Genomic DNA, 10,547 nt, shown 5'->3' on the forward strand with positions numbered 1-10,547 from the left:
CTGGTTTCTGTGTGGAGACTGGCCTCCTCTGGGTTTTTGTTGGAGAAAACAGAACGACATTCTAGCTACTCTCCTTATCCTATTCTTTCAAGGCCCCAGTTTTAAGACTGGAGAAGATCGTCGTGATGGGCTGTTATCCACTACCTTTAAGGCAAGAGCTAGTTAAAAGCCAGAGGAGGGATTACTGGGCTTGGGTCCTAGTGTCAGCCTTAGCATTACCTGGCAGTATTACCTTCCGCAAATCACTTCCCTGTGAATTAGTTTCCTCATCTGTAAAATGCAAGTGTTGAAGATGGCATGGCCTCTACTGTCCCTTCCAGCTTAAAATGCTGACTCTAACACCTGTAGTTGCTTTCTTAAATTTTCAGCAACTTTCAGGGGCTCTCAACCTTGGTTTTATCATTTATGACTTCCTTCTCCGTCCAGTCCCATAGCACCAAGGTGTTGGTAGAACACATTTGGCCATTTATCTGGCCCAGTCCTTTGGACATCCTGGCTAATCTCCATCTCAGTTGGCTTGTCAGTCCGGGTACCAGCTGGGCTTTTCGGACTGAGGTCACTCGACAGGTCTCACGCTTCCACTTCCAGCTGAAAATGATATTCCTTCTCTCTCTCCATCTCTGGTTCTGGTGCCTACTGCTGCTGTTGCTCACTCATCTTTCTGCTCATTACCTTTTTTCCTTCCCTGGCAGGTGGTGGTGGTGGTTGAGATTCCATGCCTGCGTCTGCTCCCTGAGGTGGTCCGGGCTGCTGCTGCCCGTGATCTCCTTTGTAGAAGGAGCTGTCCGAGAATGCACGATGCCCATGGGGGCCTTCTTGCAGGCCACCTTGAGAGCCTTGAATTTGGTATGGCACTGGTGTGCATTCCGGACACATCTCTGCTTCTGAAGGCACCTGGTCATATCTGTATAGACTGAAGTATTATGGTGAACTGTCTTCAGGCACCTTTTGATGGCAGGCTCTTCTGATGGCAAGCAGGTGCTGGATCTCTGTTGGAGCCCAGCTGACCCCACATGGATTCTGCTATGGTACCTGGGATGGTCCCACTGGCTCCTGGCCTGGGAGCATGAGGGCTGAGACCATCAGTGGGAGTCCTGGACTGGTTCTGTCAAAGCAAAATAACACTGGACACTTGTAAAGGTGGCAAGGCAGATTTTATTCAGACTACTGCAGTGGGGACAAGAGACGCCAATACAAACTGAGCTCAACACCAACTAAAGGTGATGGAGGTTTTCTAAGGGGCTAAAGGGAGTTAGCCCCTTAGAGGTAACTAAAAGAGGAGTAAAAAGGGTCTAGGGAAGGCTGTAGGGATCTGAAAGGGGGACTATGGGGAAATGGAAAATTACAGAAGGTGGGTGAGTGGAAAATGAATGAAAACAGTTGCAATGTGGTTTGGGACAAAGTACATTTTGTGGTTTGGAAGAATTGTGTTTTCTTGAGCAAAGGCTTAGTACAGGGACTTGGGGTAGCCTGTAGGGACACAGCCTAGTACAGGCAGAAACCAGGCTAATGTTTGGTCAAGTCTCTTGGCAGAATGTTCAGGCAAGGTCCCTTGTGCCACATGGAAGTTCCTATTTCACAGTTCCTTCCTGGCGCATAGTCTCCCTATTGGAGCAGCCTGGAGGCTGAGGGCCAGTAAGGCTGGGATGCCTTTTCTTTCTTTGCAACCCCCAGTGGGTGATGGGAAAGTCAGAGTGGGCCACACCTAGGCCAGTTTAACATGAATGGCGCTGTACTCTGTTTCTACCACTCTGTTGCGGAGTGGCTGGAAAGAAATGACAACATTATGGAGGAAAGGACTCCCAGAAAAGCCCTTCCTGCTGCAGAATTTGTTGTGGCTGCTGCTTTTTTGTGTTCCTTTAGCTGCTGGAGATTACCAGGGATGTGCCTGGTACAACAGACGATACTGTGGAGGTTCCAAGATAGTAGAGCTTGCTAATGTCATAGGCCCTTATGCTCTGCCCTGCTTCACTCAAGTTATAGCCTATGGCAGAGAGGGACAGAATCAGAGAGTCTTGGGTTCATCCACCCAGGCTGACCCACCAGAGACCCCAGACATACCCAGGATCCAACAAGACTGGATCTCAGGTGGTTTCCTCGGCCGGTCATAGCCACCTCAATCTGTGATAAGGAAAGTTGTCTTGCACCTGGTGTCTTGCCCCTCTTGAAGCAAAGAGCAGGCTTCCCCTATGTAAGCCACAGGTGGCTCTGCCCACTGGTGTCTGCCTCACCAAGTATGTAAATATCTGAGCTACATTTAGATTTCCTGCCTGACATGGCTCCAGAACAGCTCACTTCTAAAAGGCCAGCAGGTCTCCTGTGCTGAATGCCTAATGAGCGAGCAGGCTCAAGGTGGGGCCAGTCACCCTCCAATAGACCGTTTGCACAAATGTCTTTGTTGAAAAATCCCTTCAATGGCCAAACAGTTCCCACAGCACAGTTAACAGAAATATCTTGCCGGGCCAGACTGATGTCTCTGTTAAGATAGTAACACCCATAGCTGTAAGCAAATGCTGATTTCTCTTGAAAAGAGAGGGTTATTATCAGACCAGGGCTGGCTTTGGAAGGCCAGGGCTGGGTGTGAGAGGTGGTCCACTTCAGCTTGGAACACAGGGGAGGAAGGACATGAACACTAGGTGCCAGGAACTGCCACATCCCTCTCCTCTATCCTCTTGACCATAGCTCCCAGACACAGTTCCCACAGGATAAAACAAAGTCAGGTTCAGGATTCTGTGCCATTCCTGGGGCCTCCCAGAAAGGTCTCATTTCCAGACACTGGCCCCACTCCATCTTCCTTGTCTTGCTCTGTGAAGCCAAGAAGATGGTTTCAGAATTCCAGCTTAGAGCTGGTGATAGAGAAAGCTTACACGTTTCAAATTTTGAGGGCCTGAAACAGGACCCAAGAAGGCTGTAAAGCAAAAGAGAAATCCTTGAAGGGCTTAAACAAGAGGTCAGGAAATCACTTATCTGAAGTTGTATATTCAATGTTATTTTAACAGACATTTATTAAAGCCTGCTCCATGTAAGGTATTGTGCTAAGCATTCAGGGTAAGATGTCAAATAAGACATGATCCAGTGGGGGAGACAGATATGTAAACAGTAATTGCAATACAATAAAAGGAGCACCAATAGAAAATGTCAAAGCAAAGAAATGAGGTTATTCCATCCCTCTTTCTTTCACAGGGATATGTTGGGGGATGGTTCCCATGTAAGCAAAGTCAATTGGTAGCCCTCTATCATAATGCTATCTCCTCACTCCCTCTCTTTCTTCCTCACTCACAGCCATCCAATGGCACCCAAGCACCCTCACTGGTCCCACTAATAGAATACAGTGTCTTAAGGAAAAAGAACTTCCCAGTGGAACTGGGTTGTCTAGCTCCTTATTCCTCTGCTGTGAGGACTCCTTATGTTAGATTATTATTTTATGGACAGATATTTCCTAAACCACAAGAAGTCAAGTTCAAGTTCTAAGATCTAAACCAAATAGTCCAACACAGAGAAAAGAAGAAAGTATATGGATAGATGGTTTGGCTTAATGTGTTTCTTTTGAATTTGAATTTTTATTTATGAAAGTTTGAAATTCTTATCCGTTTCAAATGATATAGTTTGAAACCCAAGTACTTGCCACCTAGATTTTATATGTTAACATTTTGTCACAATTACTTCAATTCTTTCTTTAAAATATTTAGATTCAGCTATCGATCTACTCCCCTTACCTTTGCCCCTCATCCAGAAGAAATCACTATCCTGAAGTTGGGTTGTGTCATTCATTCCCATGTATGTTGTTAGTTTTGATATATTTATGTTAATAAAAACAAATAATAATAACTTATGTGTTTTGAAACTTTATATAAAAAGTTTAATCCTGTATATATCTTTTGCTGTCTGACTATTTCACTTAGTATTCTCTTGATATATGAGTCTCCATTGAACTTCTGTATTCCATTATAAAAATAAACCAGTTTATTTCTTATTTATTTCTATCGTACTTCTTATGCTTTCTATTTACCATGCTGTTCTTTGATTTCTTTTTTGTATCTCTTTCCCTCTTTCTTTTTTATACCTCTTTCCCTCTTTCTGTGTATCAATAGTGCTTTCTTTATTCCTCTTTTCCCTCTACTGCTTTGGAAATGATACATTTCCTCCCAATTTTTCTAGTCTTTATCCTTAAATTTTAAACACGAATAACTACCTTCAAAACGTCCATTCTTCTTCCAAATAAACAAAGACCTTAGAATATTTAACTTTGATCTGCTTTAGCCATTTGTCATGTTATAATTTTCTAAAGCTGTGCTAATATGGTAGCCAGTAGCCACGTGGCTACTTAATTAAATTAATTAATGTTAAGTAAAATTAAAATTCATTTTTTGGTTGCACAGTCACATTTTAAGTGCTTAATAGCCATATGTGGCCCATTGGACAGAACGGATATGGAACATTTCCATCATTGTAGAAAGTATGTTGGACAATGATAGTTATTTCCATCCAGTTTCTACTCCCCCTTCAAATTAGTCATTATTATTATTATTGATTTTTAGAGTGAATACTTCTTTAGATTTACCTTCATGTTTACCAATTTCTTAGCTCACCATTGTTCCCCACCCCCCTTACTTTTGTATTCAATTTCTTTCTTCCTGAAATGTATCCTTTAGAAGTCTGCAATGGACTGAATTGTATATCCCAAAATTCATATGTCCCCACTAATACTCAATATAATTGTATTTGGAAATAGAGTTTTTAGTAGATAGTTAAGGTTAAATGAGGTCATGAGGGTGGGTCCTAATCCAATAGGATGGGTGGACTTATTAGAAGAGGAAGATATTCTCTCTCTCTCTCTCTCTCTCTCTCTCTCTCTCTCTCTCTCTCTCTTTCTCTCTCTCTCTTCATCTCTCTCTCCAAGTGCTTAAAGGCCATGTGAGGACTCAGCAAGCAGGTGGACATCTGCAAGCCAGGAAAAGACATATCACCAGAAACTGAATCCTGTCAGACCCTAATCTGATATTTTCAGTCTTGAAAACTGTGAGAAATAAAGTTCTGTTGTTTTAACAACTCAGTCTATGGTATTTTGTTATGGAAGCCCCAGCAGACAAATATAGAGTCCATTCAACAAAGGTCTGGAGTATTATTCCAAAAGTCTTTATTTTGCCTCAACTCTTTAGTAATAGTTTAGCAAGGTATAGAATTCTAGGTTGTTATTTATTTTCTTTGGGCCTTTGAAAATATTATTCATTGTTTTCTGGCCTTTGTTGTTACAGGTGAGAAACTGGCTGTCAGTGTAAAATTTTGTTCCTCCCTTCTTTTGGGTTGCTTTTAGTATTTTCCCCATATTTCTTGTGCACCGAGTTTCACTACAGTGTGTCTAAGTGAAGGCTTAATTTTATATTCCTTGTTTAGGATTCACTAATCTGAGAATTCTTATCTTTGGCCAATTCTGGAAAATTCTTAGCTATTATTTTTTTGTTTCCTTTATTTTTTTCCATCTGTAATTCCCATTAGCCATTTTTGAATCTTTTCATTCTATCATTCATTTCTCTTAACTTCTCTTTATAGTTTTCAGTTTTCCTACTCTGCTGCATTATGGAAATTTCTTCAGCTCCATCTTCTAGTTTATAAATTTTCTTTTCACCAGTCCATTAATTTATTCTTTCAATAACTGTAGTTTTCAATTCTAAAAGTTTGATTTGCTCAAATCTACCTTTCTTTCAGGGTCTTGTTGTGTTCTGATTATTTCTTTACCTTAAAACCACCACCACCACCACCCAAACAACAACATAAAAAAAAAACTCTTTATTTATTTTAGATATATTGTTTTTTTTAGGATCTAACTGAATTTCTCTAGACTTCAATTGTCTAGACTATGAAATGGGGCTTTAGACTAAATGGCCTCTCAGATGACTTCCAGCTCTGAAATTCTAGTATTCACCCTGGTATTCATTTGTTTTTTTATAAACATTGTTGGCATACTTTGCATTTTCAATTAATGAAGGTGGCATTGGAGCATAGCAGTGAATAAAAAATAATTCTTTAAAAAGCCACCTTCCCCAGACCTCTAGGGCTCTGAGCCAACACTTTCCATTTTCTCATATCCCCTTCTTGTGTTAGTACAGAGAGAAGCAGGTGGCTAACCAGATGAACATAGGCCAGGGAAAATGTCCATCTGGGTTTGGTTTCAGATCAGATATTTTTTGGAGGCTCATCAAAGCATCCAATGAAAGGCTGGGGAGAAGAGGTAAACACTAAACCTCTTTGCTTCTCAGAGATTTTGTTTTGATCACTGTAGCACTTAAAATATAAAATTAGAGTGTGAACAGTTTTTCTACACTCTCTAAAACCCACAGAATATTGGAGGGCTAGAAGAAAAATAATGAAGGCTTGTATTTATTTTTATCTAAAGATTCCCATAAGTAAGCTAGAAAAATATAGGAAGGTGCTGGAAGTGAATTGCAGGTGTGAATTGGAGTGGGAAACAGAAGAGGTGATCTTAGTACATTTCTATAAAGGGCAAGTGCATAATCAATACAAGCATTTCTGCACTTTATATCCCAAGATGCCTCACAAGCATCTTCCAATTTTGCTCCTATGTAGTCAAATGTTAAGTGAGTATAGGATACAAAGAGATTCAGTCTTCCCAAACCCTGGTTTCTGGTCTATCACATTGTGAATGCTGTGGACAAGAACTTCATCTTAGTCAAATAGCATGAAGCTAATTAAAATCAATATTCAATTTACTTCAAAGAGCTCTAGTTCTTCCCTCCCCCCACCCTAAGCTCACCAGATACAGCTATGGTGCTTTTATGATACATTTTTCTTTCCCTAGATTTTAGAATAAACTTAATTAAGGCATAATTTATGTACTCTTTACTTTATTGAGGTATAGTTTATATATACTTTGCTTTAAAATTCAACAAAATACTTTTTTTTTTCTTTTTCCATACTGTCCTAGACAAAGTTTTGGAACTAAATATCAAAGTTTATTCCTCACCTGACTACTGGAGTTTTGGGAGACTTGGTTATCTCCTAAATTTCTTTTTCTCTGCATCTTAACTGCAAAACAACTGTCCATTCTAAATTAAGATCCAAATAAAGATGATTAGCATCTAGATGAATTTTGTAAGCCCTTTTGGCAATGAGTGTGCGGCATATGTATTTATTATATATTTATTGTGTGTGTGTGTGTAATTTTTATCCCTCTCTGTCCCTCATTCCTACTTTCATCCAAATAGCTTTTAATCTGTCCATTTTTCTTCTGAAATGTCTCATTCTAATTCTTTTCTATCTGTCCCTTCTTTGAACACCCTTTCCAGTTCTCATTTCTTTTTATCTGATTTAAATAATCCATTCTACACATCCTCTGGCCAGTTGTCCTAAAGCACAACTTTGAAACTGTCTCTCCTTTACTCAAAAGTTATCAACGGCTTCCTTTGGCCTCCTAAACCAAGCACAGTTGTCTTACTCCATTGGTCAGTGTCCTCCACAATCAGGCCTGATGCACCCGATTGCTTCCAGTCCTCCCCTGTACTCATCTCTCCCGCTCACCCTTCATTCCAAACACCTTAATCTCAAGACAAGGACTTGGTCATTTCTGCCTTTACATTTTCCTTAAAATGTCCTTGCTGCTGCATTTCCCTAGAGGAAATGCTGCACACCTTTTGATTCTCAAATCAAATACTACCTCATTTCTTTAGCTTTACCTCATCATTCCTGAGTAAATTTGCCCTTTTTAATGCATATGGCACTTTGTACCATGCCTAGAAGACACAATGCTTTTTCTCATGCTTATTTGTGCTTGTACTTCTTTTCCATACTAGATCATAAAGTTTTGATCTTTGTATCTCCATAAATACCTTGCATATAATAGAATAAAATACAGACAGCATTATTTATAGTGTGAGTAAATATTAGCATTGCAAAGCCCTGTTGGCTGAATAAAGACAGGCATTTTAAATAGTTTGCTTTAAAAAACAAAATTCTAGCAAATCGAAACTTCAAAATGATGATGTACAGCTTACTTGATGGATAAGTAGAATAAAACCTGATTATAAATAATATCTAATTCACTGTCTCATACATAGCTCACATATAATTGATTGAATGAATGAATAAGCAAATGTTATAGGACACATAATGAGCAGAAGGTATTCATCATGTCCAGAGAAAGGTCTTTCTATACCTTACACAGTAAAATAAGTAAGAAAAACTACGAGGTGTGATCAAATAATACAGTGACTGTTTAAAAAAAATTATTACAGTAAAAGACACATTGCCATTAATCCTCCTCAAAATACTTCCCCTGGTGTGAACACACTTATCCCATCATTCTTGCCACTTTCTGAAGCAGTTCTGGAAGTCCGCTTTCATGAGTGTCTTTGGTTATGCTGTCGTGACTGCCTCAATGTCCTGAATTGATTCAAAATGTTTACCTTTCATGGTCAATTTGACTTTGGGGAAGAGCCAGAAGTCACACGGTGCCAGATCTCATGAATAAGGTGGGTGAGGACACACCATAATGTTTTTATTTGTCAGAAATTGCCATACCAGAAGTGATGTGTGACATGGAGTGTGGTCACGATGGAGGATGAAGTAAAGACACTCATGAAGGAGGACTTCCAGAACTGCTTCAGAAAGTGGCAAGAATGATGGGATAAGTGTGTTTGAAGCAAGGGGGAGTGTTTTGAGGGGGATTAATGGCAATGTGTCTTTTACTCTAATAAACTTTTTGATTTAAACATTCACTGTATTTTGTTATCACACCTTGTAAATCAATTAAAATATTTCAAAATATAAAATATCTGTTCACTTAATATTTAAGTAAATTCTACTGAGTCTTACTCATTTGTTCTGTTTTTTTTTTATGAAAGGGGTTAGAGGGAATTATAGGTAAGGGGGATTATTAATAACGAATACTTTTTTTGTTAGGGAATATTGGGGAACAGTGTGTTTTTCCAGGACCCATCAGCTCTAAGTTGTTGCCCTAAATAAACAAAATCAGAAATGAAAGAGGGGAAGTTATCTTGGATGCCACAGAAATACAAAGGATCATCCAAGAATACTATGAAGGACTATATGTCACCAAATTCAATAATGTAAAAGAAATGGACAAGAAACACATAGCCTTCTTAGGCTAAATCATGAAGAACTGGAAAAACTAAATAGACCAATCAACATTAAGGAAATTGCATCAGTCATCTGAAATCTTCCCAAAAGCAAAAGTCCTGGACCAGATGGCTTCACTAGTGAATTCTACCAAACCTTCAAACAGGATCTAATACCAATCCTGCTCAAACTCTTCCAAAAAACTGAAGAACAGATAGTACTCCCTAACTCATTTTATGAGGCCAACATTACCCTGATACCAAAACCTGGTAAGGACAACACAAAAAAAGAAAACTACAGACCAATATCTCTGATGAATACAGATGCAAAAATCCTAAACAAAATTCTAGCAAATCGAATGCAACAATGCATTAAAAGATTATACATCACAACCAAGTAGGGTTCATCCCCAGGTACAAGGATGGTTCAACATCTGCAAATCCATCAATATGATACATCATATAAACAAAATAAAGGACAAAAATCATGATTATATTAATAGATACAGAAAAAGCATTTGACAAGATACAACATCCATTTATGATTAAAACACTTAATAAAATAGGTATAGAAGGAAAATACCTCAACATAATAAAGGCCATATATGACAAACCCTCAGCTAATATCATAATTAATGGTGAAAAACTGAAGCCCTTTGCTCTATGTTCAGGAAGATGACAGGGCTCTCTCCTATGACCTCTGCTTTTCAACATAGTATTGGAAATCATAGCCCAGCAATCAGGCAAGAGAAAGAAATAAAAGGCATCCAAATTGGGAATAAAGAAGTTAAATTGTCACTTTTTGCAGATGACATGATGCTATATATAAAAAAAACCTACAGACTGCACCAAAAAGCTATTAGAAACAATACATGAATACAGTAAAGTTGCTGGCTACAAAATCAATGTACAAAAGTCCATTGCATTCCTATATGCTAACAATGAAATTTCAGACAAAGAAAGAAAGAAAAAACAATTCCTTTTGCAATTGCAACAAAAATGATAAATACCTAGGAATAAACTTAACCAAGGATGTAAAAGACCTATATAGTGAAAACTAAAAGACTTTTAAAAAAGTAATTGAAGAAGACACAAAGAAATGGAAAGACATTCCATATTCATGGATTGGAAGAATCACCATCGTTAAAATGGCCATATTACCCAAAGCAATATACGGATTTAATGCAATCCCCATCAAAATCCCAATAGTATTTTTTAAAGAAATAGAATAAAAAATTGTCAGATTTGTATGGAATCACAAAAGACCCTGAATAGCCAAAGCACTCCTGAGAAAAAAGAACAATGCTGGAGGTATCACACTCCCTGACTTCAGTTTGTACTACATGGTAACAATAATCAAAACAGTATGCTATTGCAGAAAAACAGATACACAGACCAATGGAATAGAATTGAGAACCCAAAAATAAACCCACATAAACATGGACAGATAATTTT

This window comes from Rhinolophus hipposideros (assembly GCF_964194185.1).
Source record: "Rhinolophus hipposideros genome assembly, chromosome: 3".
Lineage (NCBI taxonomy): Eukaryota > Metazoa > Chordata > Mammalia > Chiroptera > Rhinolophidae > Rhinolophus > Rhinolophus hipposideros.